This window comes from Pollicipes pollicipes, unplaced genomic scaffold, assembly GCF_011947565.3.
Source record: "Pollicipes pollicipes isolate AB1234 unplaced genomic scaffold, Ppol_2.1 Scaffold_3447;HRSCAF=4054_pilon_pilon_pilon, whole genome shotgun sequence".
Lineage (NCBI taxonomy): Eukaryota > Metazoa > Arthropoda > Thecostraca > Pollicipedomorpha > Pollicipedidae > Pollicipes > Pollicipes pollicipes.
This window is the reverse complement of record NW_023596297.1, coordinates 22248973-22260393: the sequence shown is the minus strand read 5'-3', so window position 1 is coordinate 22260393 and position 11421 is coordinate 22248973. Positions and strand designations below refer to the sequence as shown.

General features: G+C 57.7%; 1 long non-coding RNA gene across 1 annotated transcript; it reads left to right on the top strand.

Moving 5' to 3' along the window:
• The first annotated feature begins 1369 nt into the window (after positions 1 to 1369).
• On the top strand, positions 1370 to 11406 carry LOC119091962 (uncharacterized). The gene is made up of 3 exons (XR_005093475.1): positions 1370 to 1460; positions 4621 to 4772; positions 11320 to 11406. It is a non-coding gene; the product is annotated as an uncharacterized LOC119091962 (long non-coding RNA).
• The last annotated feature ends 15 nt before the right edge of the window (positions 11407 to 11421 follow it).

Below are 11421 nucleotides of genomic sequence, written 5' to 3'. Positions count from 1 at the left end.
CAACCCCGGGGCTTTTACGCCAGGATTTCCCACTTTGTGCTGCGCGTGATGTTGATGCGCGGCGACCAATGCCCAGGACATACTGCACAAGCAAACGATTACGTCCCGATAGCCACTGCCAGAGCCATACTGCACAAATTACCAATGAAGTCTCGATGGCCAGTACTGGAGCCATACTACACAAACAACCGATGGAATAATGGCGGTCAGTGCCGAGGCCATGCTGCACAAACAACCGATGGAATCATGGCAGTCGGTGCCGGGGCCATGCTGCACAAATAACCAATGGAATCCTGGCGGTCAGTGCCGGGGCCATGCTGCACAAATAACCGATGGAATCCTGGCGGTCAGTGCCGGGGCTATGCTGCACAAACAACCGATGGAATCCTGGCGGTCAGTGCCGGGGCCATGCTGCACAAATAACCGATGGAATCATGGCAGTCAGTGCCGAGACTACGCTGCACAAACAACCGATGGAATCATGGCAGTCGGTGCCGGGGCCATGCTGCACAAACAACCGATGGAATCATGGCAGTCGGTGCCGGGGCCATGATGGATAAACGACGGATGAAGTCGCCATTAAAGAGTCCTGGGTAACAGTTGCGCTACGTCATAATGGCTCGGCTGTGAGCAACTGATTATCAGTGTGAGATGTCTTCGCAATTCACATTATTGCAATACCTTTCGACGCACACAACCTGCTTACGGCGGGCAAGCTGGGTAAAGAGCTTCGCCATGCAAACATCGGCACGGCAGCGTATTGCCGCCACATCGGTCCACCCCATGGTGTGTACAAATGACTGTTCCAACGCTGTGCAGTGTTGTCACGAGACCCTGTGCTCGCAGGTTCGCAGAGTGGACCGGCTGCCCGGGTGAGGCCATACAGCTACAGTGCCTGGTGGTGACGTCTGCATGGTGCCCGCACCGGTCCCCTGGTGCCGTGGTCCGACTTCGCCGCACGCGACGCCAGCAGGGGCTTAACTGGACTCCACGCCTGCGCGTGGCGTCGCGTGCCCAGGCGGCGGCGGGGGTGAGGTGGTGCCGACGGACACCCGCCCACGCCACCGCCGCCGGCTGCCCCCCCCCCCCCCCCCCCCTCCTTACCCCCGTATCGAGTGCGCGGCGGCGTCGGTCTCTCGCTGGGTACCTGCCGGAGATGGCTGGGGCCGGCCGGGGGGCGTCGGCCGGCCGGCGGCGGCGGCACTATTGATCGGCCCGGCAGACGCCGGCTCCGCGCGGCGCGCAGCAGCCCTGCTGGCGGCGGCGCGCGGCACGTGACGCCAGCCGACCGGCCGCAGAGCAGCGGGCCCGCGCGGCCGCCGACGCCGCCCCAGCACCGCCGCACCGGCCGCTCGCCGCAGGACGTGCTGCCCCTGTGACGGCCACAGGTGGCGGACCTCTCGGCGCCAGACGGCAGCCTGTCGTGCCGCGCTCAGCTCGCAGCTCGGAGGATCCGTCGGGTGAGTAGGGCGCAGTCGTGCGCGCTCATGGCGGGCGTTCGGCGGGGGCTCCGAGCTCAGACGCATCTGCGGGTGGTTACTCATCGAAACCCCGTGACTGCAGATGCATTTACTCTTAGTGTTGATATGACCCTACTGCTCATAATGGAGTGGCGAATAGGGCGAATCAGTCGTCTGCTATTGTGGCTACCAATGACTACCGTATCTGGCGACCACTGCCTGAGCATGACTCATCTGTGTACGTCACCAAGCGATGGGCCACCCAAATAGCAGCAACGCTATGATCACAAATATTTTGAATTCGGCGATTTACCGCATCATCCCTTTGTACCGGCCACCTTCAGGAAGGCCCAACGCTATCCACGTGAAAATGTTTTTTTTTTTAATTGAAGGTGCGGGAAAAATTTCAGGTAATATTTAAAATGACCAAAGAAGCTACAAATTGACCTTTTCCAAAAGCCGACCAGCCGAAAATTTGGTAGCTTTGATAGCCTGGCCCAGCCGGCTACGTCACGCTGTTGATGGGCTTGTAATCAGTATGACAGACAGGAGCAATTAGGGTCATGCAGTGTTAATGTTAGAATGCCTGGAAACCTTCAAAAGCAGTGCTGTAGTATTTTCCAGTTGTTTGCGTTCAACAGCTGGAAAACAACAACAGAAAAACATCTGGCTTTCCGATTTCCGATCAGGACTGAATTTCCTGAAACTTTGCAGCATCACCAATTTAGCCTCCCCATTCGATTAACAAAGGCAACGCAAAAATGTTAACTTGCGTAAAAAATCTGTGAGACGAGGGTATACACAGGGGTCACGGTCAGCTATCCGACGTCACCTTGACACGAGAACAGCACTGTTTGCTGGAAGAAAGAGTGGGTGACATTCTTGGCTAGAGCTGTCTGACATGTATGGCTCGCCACGCTCACCCCAGCACGAACAAAGGATCCGACGACGGTGGGCCGACGAGGTCACGGCAGCTAAAACAGGTCAAGAGGCGACACGAGCTACACTGCACAGGCTACTGTACGGTATGAAATACTTAATCCGCCTCAACATGTTTCGGTTTATGAAGATGCGTCGGTGGGCAGACGATAATGACGCGTGTCTGCTATGGTGTAACCGATACCACTACTCTGCACTTGACAATACTACTATGCAACTGACGGCACTGCCACATATCTGAGATACAAGTACCAGATAACCGAGATACCGCCACCACATTTGCAACTGTATATTTTCATGTGACAAGAGAGGCTGGGTAACGCGAACTGCGCAGCCCTGAGGCCCAATTCACTCCGACTAATATCCCTTACGATATTTCCATTTATTTCCAAGAAGTATTCGGCCACAACAAACGAAAGCAAATCTAACCAAGGCCAGCTTTTTATGTTGACAAAATCACAACATCAGACAAACGCCACCGCTTATCATTTAACCATGCAGGTGACTTATGGATAAGAGCGAGTGTATGCCTCTGTAAGCCCTCGACCCACTTAATCAGTTCTGCAAGACGGACACTGCATTGCGTTGACAATGCTCATCGGAATCAATATCCTAGACAGTAGCATTAGTTAACATTTTCACGCCCCCCCCCCCCCCCTCCGCTCCTGCACGGCGCACACTTCTTCATTGCACGTTGTGCGCCCTTGTGGCAACAACGGCGCAAGGACGAGCCGGAGCTGTTTTTAGTTTTGATTCCTCTGAATGCCGGCGCTTAAAGACCAACGGCCAGAGCAAATCCGGCCTCGGCATTGATTCCCATCTGGCTGGAAACAGCCGGCTGGACCCGGCGGTAGTCGTAACGACCTTTCGGCGCCCGGTAAAGCAGCAAAGGTCGCGCGCAGGCGGCTCGGGTTCGGCACCGGGCTAATGGCTCCTGTCGGCCGCCGCCGACCGGACCCCTCCGCGACCGAGCAGTAAATTGCTGGCGCGCAGCTGCGCTGAATCGTCCGCCGGCCGCCAGACACGGCCACTGGTGCTTGTCAGAGCCCGGGCCTGGGAAGGGTGGAGCCACTTCGGCGCACAAACGGCGCTGAGTCTGGACCGCCAGCCGGCAGCTGGACCAGCTGCCGCGGCTCACTCCGGATCCAGCCTGGAGTACGCGCCAGCCCACTGACCACGGCTGCGCCCTCGGCCACTCCCTTGCGGCTCGTCAGTGAATCTGCGCGTGGGGCGAACACAGGCACTGAAGAGCCGACGCCGGGTGAAACAACTTGATTAGAGACGATGCTCCATTTTCGTCGTCTTTGACGTCATTGAGAGGAGGCTGCTTTGGTGGGCACAATCTATACCAGAAAACAGCGTGCGCTACTGTTGATTCGAGCCATCTCTCCAGCGTCACATATCGCGTTTCGGGTGACAGCGTCTCCGTATTCAGGTGGCCCGGCAGACCTGTGCCGCGATCACTTAGTGTCGATAGTGTGCTTCCGTGACTGTGCTCCAGTGACTCAGTGTCTTGTTGTTCCGGCGAACCTCTCCGTTTGGTCACTCAGTGTCGTGTCCTGTTGAACTAGCTTCCCTGAGATCCGGTAGGCCAATGCTTCTGCAGAGACAGTAACCTGCTGCACACGTTCCTCTGACTCAATGTATCTCTATCCAGCCGGCTCAGTGTCGTTGTGCCCCTGTGTTCCTGTGAGCGGGTGATTCAGTGCCTTTCTGCATCCATAATCTAGTGTCTCTATATTTCGGTCCTTGGCGGCTACTCCCTGACATCGCGTCCTCTTGGTCCGAAGATCGGTGCTCTTGTGTTCCGGTGGTTGACACTCTCACTCTCATTCTCCCAATGACGTAGCATCTCTGCGCTCTGTTGGCGCCCGCCTCTGTGCTCCAATGGCTGTGGTATGTGTCTAAGTTACAGTGAGTAACTGATCTCGCATTCTAGTGACTCAGTGTCTCTGTTTTCCAGTGACCCGATATATTTGAGTTGTGTTCCAGTGATTCCGGTCTCTGTGCTTCCGTGGCGTACTGTCTCTGCGATACACAAACATGCATCCAATGTGGCTATGCTCCACTGACGCGGTACGAACGTTCCAGCGACCCGCCACTGTTCGCGTGACCGTGTTCCGGTGCTCCGTGTCGCTGTGTTCCCGTGTTTCCGGTTTCAGCGACTCGACGCCGCGTTGTCTCGGCACCCCGGTGACTTCGTTGCCTGTTCGTCCGGCAGCTCTCTTGTGACCAGGTGCCTGACGGGCCGTGCGTCTGCGGCCGGCCGTGGCCGCCTCTCGCCGTCCGATGGTGGCCAGGTCCAGAGGAGAGCCCAACCACTCACGCCACACGGCCGCCGCCGCCGCCATGCTCTGCTGCGGCCCAGAGAAGGTGCGTGTCCCGCCGCCAGGTGCCCTGCCAGTGTGTACCAGACGGCAGCGGCGTGTGTAAGCAGGACCACAGTCCCGTAGCCATCCGTGCCTTCTGAGGCACGTAACCCTCATGGACTATCTACACGCAAACGATGAGGAAATAAGACGACAAATTGGACCGCTCGAAGAGAAACTCTTAACTGTGTCCCTCAATATGAAAGTCACGCATGCACCCATGACAGAAGAGGTGCACCAAATCCATATTGCATCTTAGGAGGTTCCATCCTCACCCTGAGGTGTCTCTCCGCTCCTGAGCGTGCCGTGGTGGCTGGAAACGTCGGCTCTGAAGCGAGCGGTGTGCTTCTTTAGGCTACTGCACACCCGGAGAAGGGTGTACAGGAGCAGCGATGTGCAATCACATAATCACGACTCAAATGGTCGGAAACTTGAGGCCGATGGAAATCAGGTGCGGAGGCCCACCGCCTTCTGAGTTGCGCTGCAAAGTCTCCAGCTGCCGGGGCCGGAACGTTGCAGCTTCAATAAATGTCACGCCTGGTTGAACGGGGGTCAATCAGGACAGTTACCATTTACTGGAGTCAGGCTGCGGCTTGGCCGCGGGCCAGCCTGCGCTCCAGCTTCATGGGAACAGAACAGCAAAGCCAGCCCATTTCGCTACGCCATATTGTCTACCGGCGCCGCAAGCTCTAACCTGGCCTTTAAACTTTCCTGAATCTCCGAAATCGAGCGGAGCACAGCTCCGGCCAAGCAGCAAGCATATGTAGATGGTGGCGTCGCACGGCGCGCTGTCGGGGACGAGTCTGCCTGGGTTGAGGCCGGAGCCGAACGGCCCGCTGTCTGGGACGAGCCTGCCTGGACTGGGACCGGAGCCGAACGGCCCGCTGTCCGGGACGAGTCTGTCTGGACTGGGACCGGAGCCGAACGGCCCGCTGTCCGGGACGAGTCTGCCTGGGTTGAGGCCGGAGCCGAACGGCCCGCTGTCTGGGACGAGTCTGCCTGGACTGGGACCGGAGCCGAACGGCCCGCTGTCCGGGACGAGTCTGCCTGGACTGGGACCGGAGCCGAACGGCCCGCTGTCCGGGACGAGTCTGTCTGGACTGGGACCAGAGCCGAACGGCCCGCTGTCCGGGACGAGTCTGTCTGGATTGGAACCGGAGCCGAACGGCCCGCTGTCCGGGACGAGTCTGTCTGGATTGGAACCGGAGCCGAACGGCCCGCTGTCCGGGACGAGTCTGTCTGGATTGGAACCGGAGCCGAACGGCCCGCTGTCCGGGACGAGTCCGTCTCGATTGGGACCGGAGCCAAACGGCCCGCTGTCCGGGACGAGCTTGTCTGGGCTGGGACCGGAGCCGAATGGAACACGTCCGGCCGGGCCGACCGCCGTCAGATGCCTTGCACCGCTCCACTCTGATCAAATCATCACCAGTCAAAGTTAGAGCAGGACGGGGTTATATATTTACTGGGTGTCGGTGGGCGCAAACCACTGTGCTGAAGCCCGGTAGCAATGGCCAGGCTCAGTGTCGCAGATTTCGTCCTTCTTTCCTCATTCATGCTTTATCATGCATCCTGGCGACGCCCCTGTATTCGGGATAAGCCGCATGCATCAGCCATGAGCGGGCTAAGTGTTCCCACGCGGAACTCCATCGGAGCGCTGAGCACGTGCCCGTATAGGAGTGCCTGCGCAGGCTATGTCTCGGCGGACTATCAGGTGCATGTAGTTCTGCACCACCGTTGTTTACTCCCCCTCATTCCATAACCCTGAAATGATCCATCCGAAAAAGGCTTTAACCCAAACATTACTCTGAGCCACTCTCCCCCATTCCATTTGCGTAACATGGTCATTACTGAGCGAAAGGACTTTAATCCGAAACAAAAGAAACAAAGCGGAATCGCGAAACAAACCTGTGCGCGCGGGGTTGTAACTCGAAAATCGATTGGGGGTAACGAGGGGGGGGGGGGCTAAGCCGATAAGGTTGGCCTAACCTAACCTAACAAACCTAACCTAACAAACGTAACTTCTCCTCGAATTCCTGCCACTTTAGTTTGCCTCCTCGAAGTAAGAATTAAATAAATACTGTGTTAGACATTCCGTGGATTGAAAAACTGTTTTGCTGGGAAGAAATAATTTCCCATCTCAAGGCAGCCGCATTTTTCTGAAAAGCATAGAGCGGGATATAACCCACAGAACAAAATCTTAGTCGCTGGAGCCTTTGTGATAAACAAAAGTAGATGTCATTCATAATTCATGAAGGTGACCCGAGGCGCAAAATGACGGATTTATGTAAAACGGCCTAAAACACGCGTGTAAGAGCCTGCGATAATTTTTTAAAGTACGCTTCCAAGACGTACCCATAAACAAAAATAAATCTGAGCTTGCACAACATTTTCAACAGATGTGTCGATAACTGTTAGATGGAGCAGGCAAAGGCTGAGGGCTTCAGAAGGGGCCTTTTGGGGACGAGAACGGGTCTCTTGTGAGCATCACCTCAGAGCGCTGCGCTGTTACCGCCCTGATTCCCTTCCGGCCGGCCGTAGAGTGGGGTGACTACGGGACCGACCGGGACGAGGGTGGCTCCAGCAGAGCGGGGCAACACTGCGCACTACGACGCGTACACCTGCCACCGTCGAGGCCGACGGAAACATTGGCTAACTTTTATGGGGGCTACCCCGCACTTTTAAAAGCTGCCGCATATTGCAATAAAGTGTTGTTTTTTTATCCCAATCCAGGTGTTGGCATGTAGACAATCTGTAAAATAATTTTAGTCTGGCCTGACATATACAGGAGTTATATGACAAGAACATTAGACACCTACAGGATAAGATTTGGTACAAAATGAGCGTGGTGCTAAAAATAATGCTTTAGGTACCCAATGTACCAAACGTTACGACATAATTTCTGCATTTCTTTCAGCCAGTGCCCCCGAAAAAGCATACTAAGTGATGTGCCAGTGTGCAGTGGCATCTTCCCCAACGATGGATGCCTAACGACCGGTCCATGGGCTGTCTGCCACCCTAAGCCCTGCCCCGCTCGTTTCACGTGTCATCGAAGCCGTAGCCCACAGTGGCTGCCCGCTGCGTCATGCCTCCACCACCGGCGCCGGTCGCTGCCCGCTGGGTCATCCCTCCGCCACCGACGCCACTCGCTACCCGCTGCGTCATGCCTCCGCCACCGACGCCGCTCGCTGCCCGGAGCACGCCCTACACGCCGGCGATGTCTGACCCAGACCTAACCGGGTGCTGATCCATGAGCACCATCAACTCGACGTCACGTTCTGGCGGAGGGCCGACCTCACGTGCCGCGGCGCTGACAGGGCCTCTTCGCCGGGTGCGGCCCGACCGACTGGGCACGGCCGGCGTCCCCAGTGTGGGTTCCTCGGACACGTCTGTTGTCTGGAGCGCAGCGACAGCGGGGCTGTTGACGGATGCCACTCGGCAGGATCGGCCAGCGACAGCGGGACCGTTGACGGATGCCACTCGGCAGGATCGGCCGGCGGCAGCGGGGCCGTTGACGGATGCCACTCGGCAGAATCGGCCGGCGGCGGCGGGGTCGGTGACAGATGCCACTCGGCAGAATCGGCCGGCGGCGGCGGGGCCGTTGACGGATGCCACTCGGCAGAATCGGCCGGCGGCGGCGGGACCGGTGGCGGATGCCACTCGGCAGAATCGGCCGGCGGCGGCGGGGTCGGTGACAGATGCCACTCGGCAGGATCGGCCAGTGGCGGCGGGGCCGTTGACGGATGCCACTCGGCAGAATCGGCCGGCGGCGGCGGGGCCGTTGACGGATGCCACTCGGCAGAATCGGCCGGCGGCAGCGGCGGGGCCGCGCGGCTGGCCGCCGCCGGCATTGCCGTCAGGGTTGGCCCGGTAATGAGTCATGGGCCTGCCCGTTGCGTGTGCAGGTCACGGCCGGTCCAGTGGATCAGGTGGAGTGGACCATTGCCTGTCTCTGTGAGTGGATCAGTATCTGTCCGATGGGTGCGGGCGGTCAGTGTCCGTCTAATTAGCACAGCAGGTCAGTGCTTGCATGGCGAGTACTGTAGCACCCATTCAATGGGCACATTACCAGTCCAGTGCACGCCGCGAGCCAACGAGTGCTCCGCGCTGTTTGCGCGATAATATGCTTTGGTCACGGTTAGTAAAGGCAGCTATACTGCCGAACGTGGACGAATTGCGTTACGCTCTCCTTTCTGTCATTTTATTATTGTCAACACAATTCTTGCACCGAGTACACTTTTGTATTGATTAGGAATTGAAGAGAACGACACATTTACATGTTGTGACAATCACTCCGCAACATGGTGCCACCTTTGATGGAAAGACTCCGTAGGTAAAACTTCTATAGATGTTGTGGGGAGGCAGGAGGGCCTCTGCCCATGCCACACGGATTAAAGCTTTTTAAGCGACATTTCCCTACCATCTACACTGATGAATAACCAAAGTGTTTATTGGCACACCCAGATGTGTAAGAGTTGACCAAGCCTTGTTAATCAATTATGTTAACCAATCCCGAATGTATACAAAGTTCAAGCATCTTCAGAACAGTTCTGAGCTCGCGTGCTGCACAAACACAGCGCATTTACAAACAGATGGAGCCACGTTAGAAAGCGACCCCGCCACAAGCGCAGTTCAGTGATTGTGGTAGCTGGATTTCGCCAGCAGGCACGCCATATCCTGAACAGCGACAGTTTCCTACTGAAACGAAAAGCAGTGCCTGCACAAAACCATGGTCTTGTTGGTCTAGATCGCGTCTCTGGCTTAGGTGGCGGCTGTCCAGACTGCACCACATCCACGTACAGATCAATAATCATCTTTTTATTTTAGTAATAACAGACTGTTAGGACGGGAGGAGTGCAATGGATTGGCGCCTGCCCTATGAGTAAAATGACTCAGGGTCTGTCCAGCGAGTGCGGCGCTTCAGTGCCCGTGCAGAGGTGTAGTGGGCCTACGGCTGTCCGGTGAATGCGGCGGGCCCGTGCCTGTCGGACGAGCCAGTGGGTCAGAGTCCCATGAGTGCACGGAGTCAGCGCCCGTCCAAAGGGTGCACTGGTCCCGCGCCAGCTAGAGGTACGCGCGGCGTGCGAGGCGAGCCTGCCGGCTGCGTGCGCGGCGGGTGGGCAGGCGGCCGGTGCCCGTGGCGCGGCGGCGGCCGGCGCGGCGCGGTCCTGACCGCGGCCGGTGCCTGGCGGTGGCGGCGCCGCCGGCTCGGGCCGCCCGCCGGGCCGGCTGCAGCGCCGGCGATCGATGCCCGCTGCCGCTCGATCGCCAGTGCGGCGACGACCGGCCCCAGTCGGCCGGCCGTCGCCGCCCCGGCCGCCGACCGCCATGCCCGTGTGCGACCTCAACCGGGTCAAGGCCAACCCCTGCGTGTGGCTCTTCAGGAACGGAGCCGCCAAACGCGCCAAGGTGGGTCTCGTGCTAGCGACAGGCGGCGGCTGCGCTCAAAGGCAGGGACTCCATCCGGCTGAGGCCACGAAGGCAGCACCTGCACTCCTCACTGCACGATGCACGCGGCGGATTTTCCGAGGTCTTGGTCGGGCGGCCTGCGTGTGACCCGTGACCTTGACACGCGACGGTGTGGTCGCTCCGCCCGGCGGCGGAAGCCGGGCGACGGCTACAGTCTTGCACCAAACACAGCAGCCCAATCATCTCCCAGACGAAAGCCCGACAGACGTAGACTGTCATGTTCAGCGGTATGTTCGCTGACAGCTTAGACAACAAACTGCGAAGACGCAGTTGTGCACTTACCCTGTACCCACCTTACACAAGCGCTAGTAGACTGAAGCCAAGTGCCCCTCATCGCAAATTGCTTACTGTTTATGTTGTGGATGAAGGTCTCGTTCCTTTCTGTGTGCCTACTCATCCCCATCAAGCCAATGCATTCTGTACGGCACGATCATTGTGATTGTTCAAAGCATACCGTGTGCCTCTATTATTGACAAATTGTCAGTGCTAATTTCATTCCAGGCAAAAATAGCTCGCTCGTAAGCCAGACGTCGTAACAAACGTTTCGTGAAACATACGGGCACCCTACGGTAGACCTGAACTGACAGCCTCATTCTTATAAGCAAGTAGAATCGCAATCGAATCTCTTGGTGCGACGTCTGCTGCATATTTTGTCGACGGGTTTAAGTAATTTCGAACCGCACATATATTCGGGCCTCCTTCTCTGGATGCCATGGGAAAACCCAAGCTGCTAGTGAATCAGCATAGTAGCGGGAAGCACCGAGCCGTCGACAGCGGACACGGCTGCCTTGACATGAAAGCTTGAGCTCGCTCTGCATGAGCTCGTGCTGTACTCGCGGTCCCGATGGGCTCGAGTAGACGGCCTGTGCACTGGTGGGCAAAGGAGGAATTTTGCCGATCGCGTGTTTCGGTCCGTATAACTCCAAGCGCCGGTCACCAAGTGCCACTCAGCGGCCTGGTCCACAAAGCGGCTCATTCAGACGGAGGTAATCGAGCGTGGCGCGTGCCAGCGGGCGGAACGTGTGCTGAAGTGGCGGCGAGTCTAGCGCAGCCCCGCCTGACGTGCGTCGACGCTCTGCTGGCAGGATGGCTCAGAACAGTCAGCCGACATGTCCAGGTCACCGCGACACAAGCAGCAGCAACAGCAGCAGCAGCAGCAGCAGCAGCAGCACGATCAGCCAGACAGC